This window comes from Herpailurus yagouaroundi, unplaced genomic scaffold, assembly GCF_014898765.1.
Source record: "Herpailurus yagouaroundi ecotype Mexico unplaced genomic scaffold, PumYag 100, whole genome shotgun sequence".
Lineage (NCBI taxonomy): Eukaryota > Metazoa > Chordata > Mammalia > Carnivora > Felidae > Herpailurus > Herpailurus yagouaroundi.
In genome coordinates, this window is record NW_024412391.1 from 35,161,088 (window position 1) to 35,178,078 (window position 16,991).

General features: G+C 37.0%; 1 protein-coding gene and 1 pseudogene across 1 annotated transcript in view; one reads left to right on the forward strand and one right to left on the reverse strand.

Annotated features, from left to right (window-relative positions):
- LOC121028479 (probable G-protein coupled receptor 141) overlaps window positions 1–4,473 on the reverse strand; it is a 43,538-nt gene extending 39,065 nt beyond the window's left edge. The window contains exon 1 of the mRNA XM_040472235.1: window positions 4,376–4,473. The gene's annotated coding sequence lies outside the window, so the exon portion shown is untranslated. The remainder of the gene's footprint in view (window positions 1–4,375) is intronic.
- A 2,921-nt stretch (window positions 4,474–7,394) lies between these two features.
- Window positions 7,395–9,485, forward strand: LOC121028481 (60S ribosomal protein L10-like; annotated as a pseudogene).
- Window positions 9,486–16,991: the final 7,506 nt, after the last annotated feature.

Consider the following 16,991-nt stretch of genomic DNA (forward strand, 5'->3'; position numbering starts at 1 on the left):
CCAGAGATCGCTGGGAGCCAGAATAGACAGGTGATTTATTTTTTCATGTGATTCTAACAATAGAACCAATAATTTATCTTTCCAGAAAAGAGCAGATACTATGATTCCATTCATCTGAAGGATTTAGAATAGTCAACATGAAAGAGACAGAAAGTAGAATGGTGGTTACCAGGGAGTGAGTGGAGAGTAGGGATTTATTGTTTAAGGGGTACAGAGATTCAGTTTGGGATGATGAAAAAGTTTTGGAGATGGATAGTGGTGATGGTTGCATAATAATGTAGCTATATTTAATGCAACTGAACAGTACACTTAAACATGGTTAAAATGGTAAATTTTGTGTATTCTTTAGCAAAATAAAAATAAGAAACAGGAAAATAATTTGTCTTTAGGACAGACACTTGCTTTAGTCAAGAAAGGATAATTTTGGTGAGCTTTCTCGTAGTACAACTAGAAGGTATTGAAGATGCTTCATATATGGATGGACTGCATTTCTGTTCAATGGGCCTTGCTCTTTAGAGATGATTATGGAACAAACTTATTTTTGATACACTCTAAACAGAGCTTCACATAGGAAGGGAGAAACCTGAATTTGTTGATGTGAAGGTAAGGAGAGAAGTGTTCTGCCCCAGAATCATGAGTAGGCCTCAGTAGCATGGCCACACCCCAGGGCTAATGAGAGGTAGCTGTTGGATACCTCCACAAAGAAGTAGTAATGCCCACATCAGGTGATCCTAACTTTAACTTTTTCATTTCCTTCTACAAAATTGTAATTTTTAAGTTATCATCAAGCCTTCAATATAGTTCACAGGCCAGCAAACCACAGCCGGTGGACCAGCCACCTGTTTTTATAAGTAAAGTTTTTATCTCATCACCGATACTTGTTTATGTATTATCTGTGGCTGCTTTTGCATGACACCTACAGAGTTGAGTAGTTGTGGCAGAGATTGTATGGTCTATGAAACCTAAGATGTTTATTATCTAGTCCTTCCAAGAAAAAGTTTGCAGAAAAATTTGTTACAGATTCAAGTCAGTTGTGTTTGAGAGGGAACCAGAGGTGCCCTGTTCACTTTCTGGAATGAAGCCAGCCAGAAAGGTGCAGAGGTGGGGTGCCTGGCTGGCTCCATTGGTTGAGAATCCAACTCTTGATCTCGGCTCAGATCATGATTTCATGATTCATGAGATCGAGCCTCACATCAGTCTCTGTGCTGACAGCACGGAGCCTGCTTGGGATTCTCTCTCTCCCTGTCTGTCTCTGCGCTTCCCCTGCTTGATCACTCTCAAAATAAATAAATAAATATTTTAAAAAAGAAAAGAAAAGAAAGAAAGGTGCAGAAGTGATCTGCAGATAGATCCCAGGGCAGCAGTCAGATGAGAGGCACCCGCTGCTTTGGGCTTATAGAACACTGAAGCACAGCCCAGAATATCTCAAAAATCCTTCAGGAAGGGACGGAGCTTCCTGTCATAACTTAAGCCAGACCTTGGACCTTAAATATAATTGGGTTATATATTTGAGATCCCATTTATGAAGGTTTGGAATTTTGGACTCTATGTAGGACTAATCTCAATCCCTAAGGAGATCCAGGAATATGACTTTAGCACAACCTCTAACAGTTGAACAAGTGGTGTTATTTAATGCAGCATGACACTGCACAGGCATGCTCTGTAATTACATCCCAAAGTGAATAGTTTGTTGCTATTTACCTAACAGCTTTTGCAGTGGAGGGGGAGTGAAAGCAGGGAAGGAGGTGGGATGCACTTTTTTGAATAAGGACATTTCAGGCATAACTCCAAATGTATACAGGACTGCGCAGGCTTTTCATTAACATTTCTTAAATTTTTTAAATCTTAAGATTTAAATTTCCCTAGAGTAGTGAATGAATCACTAGCCAGCTATTGTAAATTGAATTCCCCTTTCATAAAATGAAATTATTCCTAGATAGAGAAGAGAGGTACATTTCAATTGCAAGTCATTCTCTACCCTGTGTAGCTGTGGGGAATCCCAAGTGAGTGGTGCTCAGATTTTGGCATCATCATTTGGCAAGGCAATGGAAATCAGGCTGAACTTCTTTATCAGAGAACAGAGTGTTACTGTAAGTACTATTAGATCTGAGTTTTGGATTGCCTGTTTACGTGTAATGCTCTAGCTGGTACAACCAACTACCTGGTCTTAGCAGGAAGGGCTCAGATGCTGAGCATGCTGCTATTCCTTAATCAAACACCACTCTCCATCACTCCCTCCCACAGACTAGGTTACTGGAACATCTGTAACATGTGAATTAAATTCAACAAACTTCACTCTTGTTAAAAAAGATGACTTAATCCCCAGGAACTGCAATCTTTAGTTGACCATGTATTTTGAAATCACGGTTATGTCCAAAGTTGAAAAGAGAAGCAATCTTTGGCCTTAGCAATGATTGTTTTTAGAGCATTTTGGGTGCTAGGCCTTCAATGTGTCTGTAATTATGTGCCATAATAGGATTATCTTTTCATTCATTCATTCATTCATTCAAATATACATTCCAGAGATGTTGAGCACTTAGTATGTGGCAAACATTGTTCCCAAATACAAGGATGAAAAATGCATAGTTCCTGATCTTACAGAAGTCATATTTTTAGGAAAGAAACTCTGCTTAGGTTAAATTCGATTATGGTTATCATGACTAATACCATTGTCATCAAAAATAAGATAAGACCATAAGAATATTTGATTAATATTTTGACATCATTCATACCAGATTTGAAGACACTTTGCAAAGTAATATCTCAAAAAATGTCTGACTAATTGCAGAATTTTTGTCAAAGCTATTATTTGGAAGGATATTACTGATTTGTGCATATTACAATCTTCTTTAGTATATTTTTGACATGTTATTTTGGTCATAATGTGCTAATAACATCTATTGTAGTGTTATCACAGTGGCTTAGACATAGTAGACATCCAATAAACATTTCATTGAATTTTAGATTTGGAAAGCATCTTTAGGAATCATCTAGTCCTGTGGTCCTTGACCTTAAATTGGGTTTTGAACCCCTCAAAAATCTGATGAAATATGTGGGCTTTTTTTCTCATTAAGAAGTAGCATATTTACATACACTCAGACTCTTGTATACAACTTTAGGGGATTGGTGGATCACCCTATGTATCATCCACAAACTCCTACATCTTCCACTTTATAATTGTTGGAAATCATTGCCTAGAACAGGAGTTGGAAAGCTATGGCCCCGAGGCCAAATATAGCTCATCTCCCATTTTTGTATCGCCTGTGAGCTAAAGATGGTTTTTACATTTTTGAATGGTTTCATATTATCTTCAATTTTGCCTCCTGGATGGCAAAACCTAAATTATTTACTATCTTGTCCTTTATAGAAAAAATTTGGCAAGCCCTGGCCTAAAATGGTTAGAAAATATTTTCTAAATCACTCAGCCAATTACTAGAAAACAGAAGACTAGAATTCATACCACTTGATTCCTCATTTATTGTTCTTCTCATTACCCCTGTTGATCAGTTAAAATATTGACTGATTGATTGACTTAAACCCAATAAAAAATATAACAAGGAGTTGTAAATCTGGAGTCCTTAATAAAATTTCTTAGACAAATAATTATGCAGTTGTATAGGAAGTTGAAATCCAGGAATTAAGTGACCCATCCAAAATTATATTACAAATTTGTTAAGCAAGATTAAACTCAAACTCAAGTTGTATATTACTGACTTACTTTTTTAAAGTTTACATTATATTTATTTCACATATTTAAAGTACAATACTTCTTGCAATTCTGTGATTTTAAAGTTGTTTTCAGATTCCCTCTGTCATGTAGTACTGCAAAAATAGGATAAAAGAATCATAATAACCATTATTACACATGTTACTTTGAATATACTTCTTTTAGAAATTTCAAAGTGCCTGACTGCTGTTGATTGTTTTCTTCTATTGATTAAGGCTGCCAGAATAGTTTTAAACCATATGTGAGAATATTACCAATAATAGAGCTTAAAGATTTTTCAGAGGAAAAAAACACTTAAAATATAAACATTTTAATAATATGTAAATGCAATATCAAATGCCCAAAGGCCTCTATGATGGTTTTAACAAGACTCTCTTTTTTTCTTTTTCTTGACAGATTCCAAAACCACTTTTGTTCATTTTTGACCACATATAAAAACTGGGTGTCACCTTCAGAGCAGTGTGTACTACATGGCAAGAACTGGACAATTCCATTTCTAAAGGAGGAATTGTGATCAAGAGGAAATAAGCTTGCTTTGTACAGCGAGACTGAAGATTCTGAATTAGAACTTCAATGGTAAGTTCAGTATGTTCTCTTCACGCATAACCTTCATTCATGAGTGCCCCACTCCAGGTCTTCCGCACTTACCTGAAAAAGCCAGACTTCTCGGGGAGGTACTGAGATGGGCCACCTGTCTGAATTCCAGATGGGATTCTTTTCTAGTAATAAGTCTGCTTGGCCACTTCCATGGACTGAGTGCATTCGAAAGGCCCAGCCAGTTCACTAAACCAAAAGGAAACTGGTGTGTTCGAAGTTCCGTAAGAGCGTCAACAGCAACCACAAAACCTCAAAACTATTTCAAACACACTAGCGTTGAAAACCCAGGCTCTTAAAAAGATGAACAGTAATCCAGGTTGCAAAATGACAACAAGGCCAACTGTCAAGAAATATTAAGGTTTTAGGACTACTGTAAGAATCCATTAAGGAAAAAAAATGATATTATCAAAAACAAAAAGGGGAGATAAACTGTGTGTTGTGTTTGGGATGAAAGATTGTATATGTAGTATTTCCCTTCGAAAATTGACAGAGTTGTTCTGTCACCCACTGGGAACCTAGAACTACTATTCTTTTTTTTTTTTTTTTTTCAACGTTTATTTATTTTTGGGACAGAGAGAGACAGAGCATGAATGGGGGAGGGACAGAGAGAGAGGGAGACACAGAATCGGAAACAGGCTCCAGGCTCTGAGCCATCAGCCCAGAGCCCGACGCGGGGCTTGAACTCACGGACCGCGAGATCGTGACCTGGCTGAAGTGGGACGCTTAACCGACTGCGCCACCCAGGCGCCCCTAGAACTACTATTCTTATCATGTATTTTGGTGATTAGCTCTGTCATGGATATATAATATTGCCTATGATATGACAGTGAACAGTTGATTTACTTAGAGTGAGAGAGAGGATGGTTCAAGCAGAGACCATTAGAGTGGCAGAGTAAGGGAGTACATTTGTCCACAGCCTTGCTTTTTAGACTCTTAACATTATCTCCAAAAGAAGATAAGCACACAGTCACAGAGATAAACGGCAAGTATTTGAAAGAAAAATAAGTTCCTCAAACTGCTCTAATTTGTCTAGCTTATTATGCAGCACTGTAATAGTCTAGAAATATTATAATTATTGTGTAAATTACATGATAATTTTGCATAGAAATCTGTGAGTTAAAATGCTAATTTGTTAAATATCAACATTTTAAATATACTCCAGTTTTTAGCTCTAATTTGACATTTCTGCATTAGAAAAAAGAGAAAAGCGAGCATCAAACACACCATCCCTGGGTTCTCTCTACTTTCAAGGCCCTAATTAGAATTATGATTTTGGTAATTTCTGATGATTTTCGGTTTCCTGTCAAATGCTGAAGAATATTCTAGGCAAACAGTTTGCAATCCCTGTTTCCTATTGTTCACATTTCTTGTTTTACGCCTAGTATTATTAGTGCATCTGACTGTTGTTTTTTAGTTTCAAGGGAAGGCCTCTTTGTCTGGAAAGTCTTCAGCTGCAGCAGGTGTGCCCTTTTTGTGTTATAGGAGTAAAAATGTTATATGTTTCAAAATAACTCAAACTGCAGGAATTTTAATTTTTAGTAATGGTAGAGAAGACTGTTCCAGACACACCCACCTTCTAAGAACAACTAAAAAAAAAAAAGAAAAAAAAAGGATAGAATATAAAACCTATTGGTTTGAAGGCTATAGAAAGCTGGCCAGGTCATGAGAACCTGAAAAAGCAAAATCCCCAGGAAAAGAGAAGTACAAAGGGTGAACCTGATTTTTAATTCTAGTTTTCACTCAAGGTGTTTCTGATTTGTAAGTGGCCACTGAGAGGCAGAGAAATTGAGCAGAAAGGGGTAGTTAGGAAGCTCGGAAGTGAAGGACACCTGTTTAGGGGCAAAATTAGGGTCCAAGGACCACAAAGAAGGTGGCACCCTTATAGTCAAGCTTTTAAGTGGGACCTTTACAGGACTTCACCTTTGGAGAAGGCATGAACTAGAAATGCTATGTCATCACAAGATTAGAGCCAAATTTCTAATCTACTAAATTAGTTAGGTGAATAGATAATCAGTGAATAGATTAAGGGATTCATCATCATCTTAACAGCCTCCCTCTTACCATGAGCAAAAGTTATCTCTGGAGGGGCACCTGGGTGGCTAAAACCGGTTAAAACCTCCCACTCTTGATTTTGTCTCAGGTCATGATCTCAGTTCGTGAGATCACATTCTGTACTGGCAGCATGGAGCCTGTGTGGGATTCTCTCTCTGCCTCTCTCTGCCTCTCTCTGCCTCTCCCCTGCTCACACACACTCTCTCTCCCTTTATAAATAAATAAATAAACACTTAAAAAAAGTAATTTCTGGAGCCAAAAAAAAAATTCTAGAAAATGATAACACTTTCTAAATCAGTAAATTAGCTCTGAAAATTTTTGCATGTATTATTCAAGGTTCTGTTAAAATATATATATATAATTTGAAGATACAATTGGCTTTATTTTTTAAAGTTTATTTGTTTAACTTGATATAGAGATTGGGGGAGGGGGGCAGAGAGAAGGGAGAGAGAGAATTCTAGGCAGGCTCCACACTGTGCTGTCAGTGCAGAGCCCCATGTGGGGCTCAATCTCATACTGTGAGATCATGACCTGAGCCAAAATCAAGATCAGATGCTTAACCCACTGAGCCATCTAGGCACCCCTATAATTGGTCTTATTAAATGACCCATGAATCAGGCAGCATCCCATCTAGCAAGTAGAGGGGAGTTCCTCAAGTTTCAATTGACATTAATAGGCATACTTATGTCAGAAGATAAGACCTAATAACCAAAATCACGAAAATAAACCTAAAATAGAAACAAATGCATAAGGAGATACAGATTGAAGGACTTTAAAATAACTAATTAAGGGGCACCTGGGTGGCGCAGTCGGTTAAGCGTCCGACTTCAGCCAGGTCACGATCTCGCGGTCCGTGAGTTCAAGCCCCGCGTCGGGCTCTGGGCTGATGGCTCAGAGCCTGGAGCCTGTTTCCGATTCTGTGTCTCCCTCTCTCTCTGCCCCTCCCCCGTTCATGCTCTGTCTCTCTCTGTCCCAAAAATAAATAAACGTTGAAAAAAAAAATTTTTTTTAAAAAATAACTGATTAATAGTTTGAAGAAATAAGGTGAAATGCAGAGAATTTTACATTTCTTTTGGGAATCTAGCTTTTAAAATTCAAATGGAAATTCGGAAACAGAAAAATAAAATAATAATATAAAATACTCAATTGATGGGGCTAATAGAAGATGAGACACAGAAAATGGAGCTAGAATAAATCAGAAGAAAATATCAGATTGAAGAACAGAGGAGGGAAGAAAGGATAAAAATTACACAAAATCACACAGAAGACACAGGGGAAAGTCCTAACATGCCCAGAATTGGTGTCCTAGAAAGAGAGAAGAGAAAGAATTAGGCAGAACCAATATTTAAAGAGGTAATAAGATAAAGAATTATACAAACCCCCTAATATAATAGTATCTAAATGAGTGAGCAATCACAAACAAAGGTTTTAGACCACATGAAAAAAAGTACATGACACTAAATGTTAAGAAACACACTTGAAATGCAACACACACAAAAAAAACTAAAATAGATGAATGAAAAAAAATTTTAAGGCCAATATAACTATCTATATTTTATATATTTATCAGGCAAATTAGACTATAAGGCAAGACACTTTATTGGCAATAAACACAGGAAATTTTATTATGATAAAAGAGTTAATATTTCCAAAATATTATAGTTGTAAATTTGTTACACTTAATAATGAGTTTCAACATATGTAAAGCAAAATAATGATGCAACTAAAAGGAAAATGGACAAATCCATTATCATAGGGAGATTTTTAACAGATGTCTCTTAGTAACTGATACACCAAACAGACAAAAATTCAACATGGATACAGATTTGAACAATGCAATAAATAAACGACCTTATTTACATACCTTATACTCAGCAAATGCAAAATTCATATCAAATGCCAAGCCAGTTAACCAAATGATGAATCTAAAAGAAACCTTAAAAAATATCAAAAAGTAAAATTATACAGAGCACATTTTCTGACAACAGTGAAGTTAGGATAGAAATCAATAATGAAACAAGATAATATTAAAAATTTTATGTTTGAAAAGTACTCAAACTTTAATTACTTAGTTTTTAAGTAATTCAAACACTAAGAGAATGAATACAAATGAAAATTAGGAGATATTTTTCTTTGAATTATAGTGAAAGTTCAACGTATCAAAACTTTTAGAATACAGCTATAGACATACTTAAATGCTTTTATTAGGAGGAAAAAGCTGAAAATAACCTCTTTTCCTTTGGCTTGCACTGGGCCCATGGGCCCAGTGGTATTGCCATGGGCCACCACCCACCCCGGTGTTACTGGTATTGTAAGAACAAGCGGCGTCTTGTTTCTGCAGAGGTGTCCCTGATGCCAAGGTCCGCATCTTTGACCTTGGGCAGAAGAAGGCAGAACTGGAGCAGTTCCCACTGTGTGGCCACACAGTGCCAGAGGAATACGAGCAGCTCTCCTCTGAAGCCCTGGAGGCTGTTTGTATGTGTGCTAACAAGTACATGGTGAAAAGCTGTGGCAAAGATGGTTTTTGCATCCAAATGCGGTTCCATCCCTTCCACGTCATCCTTATCAACAAGATGTTGTCCTGTGCTGGAGCTGACAGGCTCCAGACAGGTGTGTGGGGTGCCTTTGGAAAGCCCCAGGGCACAGTGGCCAGGGTCCACATTGGCCAAGTCATCATGTCCACCAGTACCAAGGTACAGAACAAGGAGCATATGATTGAGACGCTATGCAGGGCCAAGTTCAAGTTCCTTGGCTGCCAGAAGTTTCACATTTCCAAGAAGTGGGGCTTTACTAAGTTTAACGTGAATGAATTTGAAGACATGATGGCTGAAAAGTAGCTTATCCCAGATGGCTATGGCTTTGGTCAAATACATCCCTAATTGTAGCCCCTTGGACAAATGGTAGGCTCTGCACTCATGAGAACCTTGACATTGCCTGCTCCTTATTCACGCCACAATAAACCCTGCTTCCTGTCAAAGAAAAAAAAAAAGCTGAAAATAAATCATCCAAGTATCCATTTCCACTAGTTAAAAAAATTAGGCTGAGGCAACAGGCACATGAAAAGATGCTCAACGTCACACCTCATCAGGGAAATACAAATCAAAACCACACTGAGATATCACCTCACTCCAGTCAGAGTGGATAAAATGAACCAAATAAGGAGACTATAGATTCTGGAGAGGATGTGGAGAAACGGGAAACTTCTTGCACTGTTGGTGGGAATGCAAACTGGTGCAGCCCCTCCGGAAGACAGTGTGGAGGTTCCTCAAAAAGTTAAAAATAGATCTACCCTATGACCCAGCAATAGCACTACTAGGAATTTACCCAAGGGATACAGGAGTGCTGATGCATAGGGGCACTTGTACCCCAATGTTTATAGCAGCACTTTCAACAATAGCCAAATTATGGAAAGAGCCTAAATGTCCATCCACCGATGAGTGGATAAAGAAGTTGTGTTTTAGGGGCTCCTGGGTGGCTCAGTCGGTTAAGCAACCGACTTCAGCTCAGGTCATGATCTCGCAGTTGGTGAGTTCAAGCCCTGCGTCGGGCTCTGTGCTGAGAGCTCAGAGCCTGTAGCCTGCTTCAGATTCTGTGTCTCCCCCTCTCTCTACCCCTCCCCTGCTCACGCTCTGTGTCTCTCTGTCTCTCAATAATAAATGTTAACAATTTTTTTTTTTAAAGTTGTGGTTTATATATACAATGGAATACTACTTGGCAATGAGAAAGAATGAAATACAGCCTTTTGTAGCAACGTGGATGGAACTGGAGAGTGTTATGATAAGTGAAATAAGTCATACAGAGAAAGACAGATACCATATGTTTTCACTCTTATGTGGATCCTGAGAAACTTAACAGAAGACCATGGGGGAGGGGAAGGAAAAAAAAGTTAGAGAGGAAGGGAACCAAACCATAAGAAACTCTTAAAAACTGAGAATAAAATGGGGTTTGATGGGGGGGGGTGGTGGGAGGGAGGGAGGGGAAAGGGGGTGATGGGCATTGAGGAGAGCACCTGTTGGGATGAGCACTGGGTGTTGTATGGAAACCAATTTGCCAATAGATTTCATATTAAAAAATAATAAAAAAATAAACTTATTGTGGTAAACATAAAAAAAAAAAACTAGGCCAAGGAAGAGCAAAAAGAAACAAATAATAAAATTAAAAACATATATCAGTAAAACATAAAACAAATGTGCTAGAGAAAATAAATCTAATAATACATTTTAAAAGACTAATTAATTTCACAAATCCCTGGAAAGACAGATCAAGAAAAAAAGAAAGTGCACAAAACACCAATATCAAGAATGATTTTTTTATAACAAAGGGTCTTAACTATAGATCCCATTGTTAAGGAAATAAAAACAAAAGGATATCATATCAGTTTGGGGGTAATAATTTCTATGAAATGATTTAGAAAGGCATAACTTAGGGGTGCCTGGGTGGCTCAGTCAATTAAGTGTCCGACTTTGGCTCAGGTCATGATTTCATGGCTATGGGTTCAAGACCCACATCGGGCTCTGTGCTGATGGCTCTGACAGCTCGGAACCTGGAGCCTGCTTCAGATTCTGTCTCAGTCTCTCTCTGCCCCTCCCCCACTCGCACTCTGTCTCTTTCTCTCTGTCAAATATAAATAGATATTTTTTTAAAAAGCCATAATTTACCAAAACGGTTAAAGTGGCACAAGAAGAAATATAAAATGCAAATAATTTAGTATCTACTAAATGAATTGAATCTGTAACTAAAACCCTATGAAAGAAATTTCCATGTCCATCAATTTTACTAATCAGTTCCTCCAAATATTTAGAAATAAACTCGACCTTACATATACTATTCCATAGCTCAGAAAAAGAGAAAAATTTTCCAAGTTATTTGTTGAGGTCATCATAGTTTTCATAGCAAATACTGGTAAGAACATTACAATAAAGACCTAAGAGAGACTAACTTTCATTTATATAGACACAAAGCCTATAAAAAATATTAGCAAAGCAAATCCAGTGATATAAAAAAAATGATAATATATTATGGTCAGATGAGAATTATTCCAGGAAGGCAAGATAGTCTAACGTGAAAAATCAATGAATGCAATTTACCACATAAACCAAATAAAGGAGAACAGTCATATGATCATCTCAAATAGAGACCAAAACACATCTCTGAATAAAATTCAACATCCATCCATGATTTAAAAAAGAAAAATGACAAACTAAGAATAGAAGGATATTTACAAAATCCTATAGCAAACATCATGTGTCACTGAGAAACATTGAAAGCTGTCCTCTTGATATTAGATGTTCAGTTCAACATAGTATCCTCACCCAGTGTGATGAGGCAAAACAGTCAATAAAAGGTATAAATATTGGAGGGGTGCCTGGCTGGTTCAGTTTGGTATGTAGAGTGTGTGACTCTTGATCTTGGGGTTGTAAATTCAAGTCCCACATTGGGTATAGAGACTACTTTTAAAAAAATAAAATATTTCTTAAAAATGGTATAAATATTAGAAAGAAAGAAATAAAACTGTCTTTATTTGCCAGTGGAATAATTTTATACATAAAACTTCCAAAGACTACAGACACACTAATACAATAAATGTATTAATTTAGCAAAACAGTTACATGTTAATTTGCAAAAAATCGATCATATGTCATGATTGCAACACACAAGCAGAGAATGCAATTTTTAAAATAATACCTTTATTTATTTATTTATTTACTTATTTATTTATTTTTAGAGAGAGAGAATGTTCAAGCATGGGAAAGGAACAAAGGGAGAGAGAGAGAATCTTAAGCAGGCTCCATGCTCAGCACAGAGCCCAATGCAGGGCTCAATCCCATGAACCTGAGATCATGACCTGAGCTGAAATCAAGAACTGGGTACTCAACTGTCTGAGCCACTAAAGTGCCCCTAAAATAATACCATTTAAATTAGGATCAAAGAATATTAAAATAAATCTAACAGAATATCAGCAGATCTTCTATGTAGGGTACTGTATAACATTGAGAGAAATTTTAAAAAGACCTCAGTGAATGGAAGACTATATATTACTTTCAGATAAAAAGATTCAGTATCGTGAGGATGTCTGTTCTCCTCTAAGCTACCTATATTCAATGCATTTCTTTTTTTGTTTTCATTTTAATTCTAGTGTAATTGATGTACAATGTCATATCAGTTTCAATTGTCCCATTTAGTGATTCAGTAGTTCCATATATTGCTCAGTGCTCATCAGAGTAAGTGCACTCTTAATCCCCTTCACCAATTTTACCCATTCCCCCACCCACCTCCCTCCTGGTAACTATCTGTTCCCTACAGTTAAGAGTATGTTTTTTGGTTTGTCTCTATTAAACTTCTAATCAAAATTTGAACAAGTGTTTTCTGTGGAAATTGACAAGATGATTTGAATGTGTATATGATAATGTAAAGAGTCTAAAATGTCAAAAACAATGACAAAAAAGGGACATATTTGAAAGATTTAAAATATCAGGTATCAAGCGGGGCACTTGCATGGTTCAGTGGGTTAAACATCTGATTCTTGATTTCAGCTCAGGTCATGATCTCATGGTTCATAAGATCAAGCCCCGCATTGAGCCCTGTGTCTGAGCTCTGCACTAACAGCCTGGAGTCTGCTTGGGATTCTCTCTCTCCCTCTTTCTGTCCCTCCCCTCATGCGTACAGGTTCTCTCTCTCAAAATAAATAAGCATTAAAAAATAATAATTTAAAATACGGGGTATCAAGATTTATTTTAAATCTAAAATAATTTGGACAATATAGTATTAGCAGAATAATATACAAATAGACTAATGGAAGAGTATACAGTCCACAAACTAATTCACACATGTATGGACACTTAATTACAAAAAAGGTGGTAATATAGAACAGAAGGAAATAATGATCTTTCAATAAATGGGGCTGGGTCAGCTGGACATTCAAATGAAAGAAAAAATGAATCTTGACTCCTTACCTCACACTATACATAAAAATCAGTTCCAGATAGAAAGTTGATCTAAATGTGAAAGGTAAGATAATAAGATTTCTGAAGATAACAAAGAAAAGTATCTTTATGACCTTGGGATATAGAAAGAATTTTTTTTTCTTAGAATACAAAAATCAATAAGCACTAAAGAGATACTGATAAGCTGAACTACACTGAAATAAGATTTTTATGCCCAGCAAAGACATCATCGAGACAGTAAAAGGGCAAATCATGGAGTGGGAACAGATTTTTGTAGTTCATAAGCTGACAAAGGACTCACATCAACTAAGTACCAATAAGAAAAAGATAATAACATGAAGTTTACGTCTACAAAATATACGAATAGACAATTTGCAAAAGATTTCCCAATAAACACATATTAGTGATTTGGGAACTGCAAACAAAAACTGCAGTGGAATACCACTAACTGTACATCAGATAGCTAAAATTTAAATAGAATTTAATACCTCACAATTAAAATTTAAAATTTGAATAGAGTTTAATGCCTCAGAATATCAAGTGTTGCAGAGGATATGGAATAAATAGAATTTTCATACACTGCTAGAGGGAGTGGAAAAGTGGCACACTAAAGCTGTGTTTTTACAGCTGAATATCCAAATGACCATGAACCAGCAATTGCATTCCTAGATATATAACCAACAGAAAATGCATACGCATGTGTACCAAAAAAAGTTACAGTTCTAACAGCAGTATGTATAACAGTCCAAATCTGAAACATCCCCGAGGTCAATAAAAAAAATAAAATATACTACAAAAATGACAGTGTGGAATGTATAGAATTGCTCTTACCATGAAAATGAATGAAGTAATTCTACACGCAAAAACTTGGATGGATTTTGCAAACATTGTATTAATATAAAGAAGTCAGCTGCAAAAGAAGGCATTGAGTGATTACATTTATATAAAATTTAAATATTGGCAAAACTGATGTAGGATAAGTCACAAGTAGAAGTGATGACTGGAAGGAGGACTTCTGTGGTATCTCTTGATCTGGGCAGTAGTCAAATGTGCTTGCTTTGTGGTAATTTATCTGGTTTTACCCTTATAATTTGTGCACTTTTCTGTCTCTAGATTATGCTGAAACAATAAAATTTTATTTTTAAAAATGACCCATACTGGAAATGCAGTGCTGTAAGTTATTTGCCACTAATTATTTTCACAGTTCTTTTGTTTCCAAATAAGACTTCAGGCAATGTTCTCTTTTCTCCTTAAAGCTTCAGATGGAATGTTCTCCTTTTCGGAATCACTTGCATACTACTGCTCCTTTTCCTGGGTTTGATGCTAACACATCCTCTTCCTCATTTTGAAATATGTTTGGCCAGTGCTTCATCCCCAGTGAAATACGTGCCTGAACAATTAGCTCCAAATCCATTTTTAGAGCTCATTTGGAACAAATTTGCATATGGCATTTGTGAGCTTCCTGCTCTTACCTATTAAATCAATATGCAAAGTAAACTCTGTTTGAACTCTGCTGTAGATCTTCAAAATCATCTTAAGAACATAAAAGGAATGATTTCCAATATTGGGACCCTATATAAAAATGAGGCTGGTGATGATGGCATGTCAAATATTTAAAGAGCAGGGGAGGGATCTGTGAAGCTCAGAATCTGTGTTTGAAGATACACACTGTTACTGGAAACACCCTTCCAAGTAGTCATCCAGTCTCTGCCTGCTCATCTTGTGACAGTGCTGACATTTAAAGTGATTCATTGCTTACAAGCTGAAATGTCTTACCATACTATCTACCCACATCTTCAGTTCCCCACTTATAGCCACCGAGGAAAAATTTTACCCTTTTCGGCACAATAGCTCTGCAAGTACCAGGTGACATTTGTTTTGTCCAGTTTGTGTCTTGTCTTCTCCATGCCTGGGGCTGCGATCTGTTAACAGAATACTCATGTGGAATAGCTTTGAGTTCCCCCACCCTCCTGGCCTCTCTGCTTTCAATACCCTTCAGTTTATTTAACTGCTTTCTTAGGGGTTCATCCAGGACTGCACCAAATGCCTTCAGTGCGCTCAGACCTGTGAAAGGATATCTCTTTATGTGCTACTTTTTTTTTCAGAACTGCCTCCACATCTCTTACCATCCTGTGCTTTTGAAGCCAAGAGAAGACCTTTGCATTGATCTTTACTAAATTATTTTGCTCCAAGGTTTTTCAAAACTTTTTAGATCCTAAATCTCACTACTACACTTTTATTCAAGATGTCTAACAGAACAGAACTGAAGTTCAAGGTCTCTACCTATCCAAAAATTTCCATTTGAGAACCAGTCTATTCATGAGTGTCCTTCAAGAAAAGTTATTCTCCAAATCATACAGCTTGTGTTTCCAGAATGTCAATATTGCCAACAGCAACCTTGCCAAATGCCTGGATGAAAAAGCCACATACCTATGTCTAATGAATATTGTTCATCTTCATTCTGGTAACCTGTGCAAGATAACGCTGTCACAACTTAACTTTCCAGTGACATGAATTAGAATGTGGACTCTGCATTCACAGTAGAATGCAAAGATTTGGAAGTTAATCTGATTCAAGTTCCTCTCTTTTATCTAGTAAATTAGGTATCCTTAGACCACATAGACTCACTCAGGCTTATTTTACTAATTAGGACAATGGGATAATGCCCATGCCCCTACTGCAGAATTTTTTAAATGTTGCTTGTTTTATGATTTGTGTGACCTTTGTCTAAACCAGTAAATTCTCTTCAAGAGAATTTCAAGCTGCATATATACAGTGTTCTGAAACAGAGACCATCAAACATCTTCATCAGTGCAGAGGCCCAAGGTTTTCACCATTTAATGCATCCACACACTATATTTAGTTATTTAAAAAAATTATCCCCTGTAATGAAATGTCATTACAAGGGGTGACGATGACCACAGTGATGATGACAATGACAATGATGATGATGATGATGATGTACTGATATACAAATGGGGCTATACCCGGGACACCCTGAAGTCCACACCCTAATGCTTCTATTGTTAGAATAACTGATGTCACTCACTTGGCTTCCCCCAGAGCATGACATGTCCTATTTATATGCATGTCAGGATCTTATAAGGTATTTTAGGGTGTTGCTAGGGTTGACAAATGAATTTTATGGGCGAACATGAACGCACCACAAATCTGTACTTCCTGTCAACAAAAGACTAGATTCCAGGCCAATGTAATTCTCAGGAAACAAGTTTTACAGTACTATCTTTATTTTTTATTTTTTTGAAAGTTTATTTATTTTGAGAGAGACAGAGAAAGCAAAAGTAATGGATGGGCAGAGAGAGGGAGAGAGAGAGAGAGAGAGAGAGAATCCCAAGCAGGTTCTGCACTGTCAGCACAGAGCCCAATGAGGGTCTGGAACTCACGAACTATGAGATCGTGACCTGAGCTGAAGTCAGATGTTAACTGACTGAGCCTCAGGTGCTCCTACAGTACTATTTTTAAAGCAGAGCTTGTTTTCTAGAATAGAAGCAGAATAGGAGCCCCTACACTTAGGGAGACTAAACTCCCATAGAGAAGAAAACCTAATGGTATTATAACTTAGGAAGTGTTACAACATGGGGGAAGAATTCCAATTTCCAATGTATTTATTCACCAATAATTTACACACACACACACACACACACACACAC